Genomic DNA, 6,046 nt, shown 5'->3' on the forward strand with positions numbered 1-6,046 from the left:
TGTGGAAAAATCCCCATTGAATTCAGCTATGTGAGCCTACTCCTAGACTGGTATATAAGACATATGAGAAAAGTGTAGAGCTTGTCATTTATACAGTGATTAAAGAGGTTGTGAGAAATAAAACGTTATCCCCTATGCAAAGGAGAGGCGGTAACTTTTTGATTGGTTCAAATCTGACTGCTGGGACTCCCATTGATCCGGTAAGGGATGTAACATAGGCCTAGGGGGGCCATGGGAGGAGGAGGGAAGGAAAGGGATAACAGTAGTTAGGAAAGGAGGAGGCAGGAGGGGGATATGAGGAGTCACAAAAGTGCAGAAACTGGCAGTGGAGTAGCTGAAAGTAAGGAAGACCCCCCCCCCCTCCCTGTTTATTGAATAGGTAAAAATGTTAATTTTGAATTGTGGAGGATTAGGAGGTGGCGGGGATTGTTGGGAATTTATAAGATTGTCATGGCAGCGATTGGCACATTGGGGGGTGGGGGGAGGGGCCGTGGAGAGCTACCTTTCCCCTTTCATTGAATGGTTGTTTTGGGGTCTCTTGCCTCTGACAGGGGGAACCCTTGCAGAGATTTTGGAGTGTCTAGCCCTGTAAAGGCTAGTGGGTCTTTAAGTCAGTTGGAGTGCAGCTGGAGGCAATTGGGATATTTCCCTTTAAATCAGAGAATTATAAAATAATAAACTGGTAGAGTTGGAACGGACCTCCAGGGTCATCGGGTCATCCGGGGTCATCAGGTCCCACCCCCTGCTCAGTGCAGGATTCACTTAATCATCCCAAACAGATGTCTGTCCAGCCTTTGTTTGAAGACTTCCATTGAAGGAGAACTCCCCACCTCCAGTGGTAACCTGTTCCACTCATTGATTCCCCTCACTGTCTAATATCTAATCTGTGTCTCCTCCCTTTCAGTTTCATCTCATTGCTTCTAGTCTTTCCTTGTACAGATGAGAATAGGGCTGATCCCTCTGCACTGTGACAGCCCTTCAGATATTTGTAGACAGCTATTAAGTCTCCTCTCAGCCTTCTCTTCTGCTAAACATTCCCAGATCCTTTAACCGTTCCTCACAGGATCTGATTTGCAGACCGCTCACCATCTTGGTAACTCTTCTCTGAACTTGCTCCAGTTTGTCTGTCTTTTTTAAAGTGGGGTGCCCAGAGCTGGACCCAGTATTCCAGATGAGGTCTGACTAAGGAAGAGTAGAGGGGATAATTACCTTTAATGGTGAAGCATCAGATTTTGGGGCTCCAAGGACCGCCCGCCTTTGGTGGGAATTTTGGTTAAAGGATTAATAAGTGTTTGTCATTATTTGGGATGTGGTGGGTGTTGGGTTGGTAACTTGGGAGGTTTTCGAGGCCTTGGGGGCTACAGCAGGTAACGACTCCTGTAATACCCGAGTCATTCAATGGGTGCACCAGAGACGGATGATAGCTTGTCAGCTTCCGGTGAGCAGCAGCGCACAAGTGCGAATGTGAACAAACGTTAAGCCTTGTTCAGATAATACCGGAAGCCGCCACTTCCTCGCTGCCGTTCTGCTTTATTATGTGTACTACATGGTAATATAAGCTGGTCCTCGGCGCTCTCCTATCCGGCTCATCAGCACCAGCGTCACTGGTACCTCCGGTCCGGAATGTTCCACGTTACCATATAAATGTCACTAAAGAAAACATCCTTTATATGCTGCGATCACCGCGGCCACATAAAGCTGTTCATTCACCTCCGCGTGTAAACATCTCCTGTGTTCCTCGCTGGGACAATAAGCTCTGACGTCTGTTTGAGCAGATACTGTATAGTCGTTGACATAACGCGGTTCGCGAGGATCAGGCGCTTCTTTTCAGGAAAGCCTCACATTATAACACTGACACGGCAAATAATACAGTGACTCATTTAACCCCTTCCTGCTGCAGCCCATTTGCCTTTTTAGTTTTTTCCGCTTTCATTCTTCCATCCTCACTATCAAAATTTTCCAATCAGCGTCGCTGTGCGAGGGCTGGCGTATTTCAGAACCGGTTGTCATGTACAATGGAATCATTTAGCGCTCCACATAACGGACTGCAAGACTTGTGAAAGCTCAAAGTGGAGTGAAATGGAAAAATTACAATTTTTCGTTTTGTGTGTGTCTCTGAGCGCAATTCTTTTTACGGCGTTCACGCTGCTGGGAAAATGCTGTTCATTTTTAGTTATTTATCCCCCCAAAAAAATATTAGGTTACGTTCACAAGTAGTGATCCAAACCAAAATCTGTGTCAAAGTCCAGACTATTTGTACGGATTTTGATGGGATTTCTAATGCAGACCCACAACCGATTTCACATGAATGAGGGAAGTCTGATGCAGATCCAAAGTCTGTGTCAAAAAGTATAATGTGGAATTGGACGTGAAATTTGGTATGAATGTACTTTTACATTATTTATCACATTAATTTAATTAATCATCAATATCAGGTATATATATAAAAATTGTAAATTAAATATAAAAGATAAACAGTAATTTAAATCCATATTTACAATTCTGACGTATATGAAGACTCCTAAATTACTCATAAACAAGTGAAATTATTTAAGTCTACTTCCAAAAAAAAGTAAACCAGTAGAAATCTATATCTGATAAAATGGTACAGTGTGTGTATATATATATATTTGTCAGATTGCAGTTGAAAAAACAAAAAAAAGGCAATTTTTAAAATTTGTCTTTTTTTAAATAGACATATGCAGACCCTCTCGTCTACTTTTACCAGCAAAATAAAGTACATTGTGTTATTAAAAAAACAATGTTGGGATTACTTGGATGTGTCAAGACCTTTACAGAGTTAGTGTCTGCAAAAGTGACACTTGCCAGATTTCCAAAATTTGGCATGGTCATTAGAGAAAAAACAGGCTTGTTTTGAAGGGGTTAAACGGCACTCTATCGCCATCTTTTAACCCCCACAACCCTTACTTTTCCATTATGTACATTGTAGCCGCATGTCGTTGCATTGAGTCTGCTGCAGATCAGCGTCAGAATCTGCACCAAAGACTTGCATTTTGATGCACATTTTTCTACCATGGAAAATCCACACCAAATCCGCCTCATGTGAATTCACCCTAAATCTAAATATAAGTGTCCATAAAACACTACCCACAGCACCCCGGCAGTGCCCACAGCACCCCGGCAGTGCCCACAGCAGGGGACGAGGATACAGAGGCTTCAGCACCTCCCAGACTGGACAGCTCCCTGCATTCTGCATCCGTCTTCTGAGCAGCTGCTGCCATTCAGGACCCCGAATCCAAAACCACATCTATGGCCGACAGGACTGTAAGAGCTGAATGACAAAGTGCTGAGCGGACATTAAAAGAGCAGAGGAAGGAAGACAAATATTAATTAGTCTCCATATTCTCTACAATGTGCGATCATCAAGTCCTGCCACTTATAAACTAAACTGTTAGTACACAAGAAGTGAAGAGGAAATGACCCGTCTGAAAACAAACTACACTGTCAGATCACAACTATAATTGGTGCAGCAGATATTAATATCATGTAACATTCAATGGCTCCTCATTATTCCCAAAGACAGACTATATATATATTATATTCACTGCCACCAGATGACAGCTCTATTGTGTCATGTGTCATCCGCTATGTAGAAGTGTACTTTGTATGAGCCACTAATAGGAGTGTTACTGTAATACTGCCCTACTATGTACAAGACTACAGCTACTATAATACTGCCGCCTCTCCATGTACAAGAATAGAGCTACTATAATACTGCCCCCTATGTACAAAAATATAACTACTATAATACTGCCCCCTATGTACAAGAATATAACTACTATAATACTGCCCCCTATGTACAAGAATATAACTACTATAATACTGCCCCCTATGTACAAGAATATAACTACTATAATACTGCCCCCTATGTACAAGAATATAACTACTATAATACTGCCCTCTATGTACAAGAATATAACTACTATAATACTGCTCCCTATGTACAAGAATATAACTACTATAATACTGCCCCCTATGTACAAGAATATAACTACTATAATACTGCCCCCTATGTACAAGAATATAACTACTATAATACTGCCTCCTATGTACAAGAGTATAACTACTATAATACTGCCCCCTATGTGCAAGAATATAACTACTATAATACTGCCTCCTATGTACAAGAATATAACTACTATAATACTGCCCCCTATGTACAAGAATATAACTACTATAATACTGCCTCCTATGTACAAGAGTATAACTACTATAATACTGCCCCCTATGTGCAAGAATATAACTACTATAATACTGCCTCCTATGTACAAGAATATAACTACTATAATACTGCCCCCTATGTACAAGAATATAACTACTATAATACTGCACCTATGTACAAGAATATAACTGACATAATACTGCCCCTATGTACAAGATTATAACTACTATAATACTGCCGCCTATGTACAAGAACATAACTACTATAATACTGCCGGCTATGTACAAGAATATAACTACTATAATACTGCCCCCTATGTGCAAGAATATAACTACTATAATACTGCCTCCTATGTACAAGAATATAACTACTATAATACTGCCCCCTATGTACAAGAATATAACTACTATAATACTGCCTCCTATGTACAAGAGTATAACTACTATAATACTGCCCCCTATGTGCAAGAATATAACTACTATAATACTGCCTCCTATGTACAAGAATATAACTACTATAATACTGCCCCCTATGTACAAGAATATAACTACTATAATACTGCCTCCTATGTACAAGAATATAACTACTATAATACTGCCCCCTATGTACAAGAATATAACTACTATAATACTGCACCTATGTACAAGAATATAACTGGCATAATACTGCCCCTATGTACAAGATTATAACTACTATAATACTGCCCCCTATGTACAAGAACATAACTACTATAATACTGCCGCCTATGTACAAGAACATAACTACTATAATACTGCCGCCTATGTACAAGAATATAACTACTATAATACTGCCCCCTATGTACAAGAATATAACTACTATAACACTGCCCCCTATGTACAAGAATATAACTACTATAATACTGCCCCTATGTACAAGAATATAACTACTATAATACTGCCTCCTATGTACAAGAATATAACTACTATAATACTGCCTCCTATGTACAAGAATACAACTACTATAATACTGCCTCCTATGTACAAGAATATAACTACTATAATACTGCCCCCTATGTACAAGAATATAACTACTATAATACTGCCCCCTATGTACAAGAATATAACTACTATAATACTGCCTCCTATGTACAAGAATATAACTACTATAATACTGCCCCCTATGTACAAGAATATAACTACTATAATACTGCCCCCTATGTACAAGAATATAACTACTATAATACTGCCCCCTATGTACAAGAATATAACTACTATAATACTGCCTCCTATGTACAAGAATATAACTACTATAATACTGCCCCCTATGTACAAGAATATAACTACTATAATACTGCCCCCTATGTACAAGAATATAACTACTATAATACTGCCCCCTATGTACAAGGATATAACTACTATAATACTGCCCCCTATGTACAAGAATATAACTACAATAATACTGCCCCCTATGTACAAGAATATAACTACTATAATACTGCCCCCTATGTACAAGAATATAACTACTATAATACTGCCCCCTATGTACAAGGATATAACTACTATAATACTGCCCCCTATGTACAAGAATATAACTACAATAATACTGCCCCCTATGTACAAGAATATAACTACTATAATACTGCCCCCTATGTACAAGAATATAACTACTATAATACTGCCCCTATGTACAAGAATATAACTACTATAATACTGCCCCCTATGTACAAGAATATAACTACTATAATACTGCCCCCTATGTACAAGAATATAACTACTATAATACTGCCCCCTATGTACAATAATATAACTACTATAATACTGCCCCCTATGTACAAGAATGTAACTACTATAATACTGCCCTCTATGTACAAGAATATAACTACTATAATACTGCCCCCTATGT

This window comes from Eleutherodactylus coqui, chromosome 11 (assembly GCF_035609145.1).
Source record: "Eleutherodactylus coqui strain aEleCoq1 chromosome 11, aEleCoq1.hap1, whole genome shotgun sequence".
NCBI lineage: Eukaryota > Metazoa > Chordata > Amphibia > Anura > Eleutherodactylidae > Eleutherodactylus > Eleutherodactylus coqui.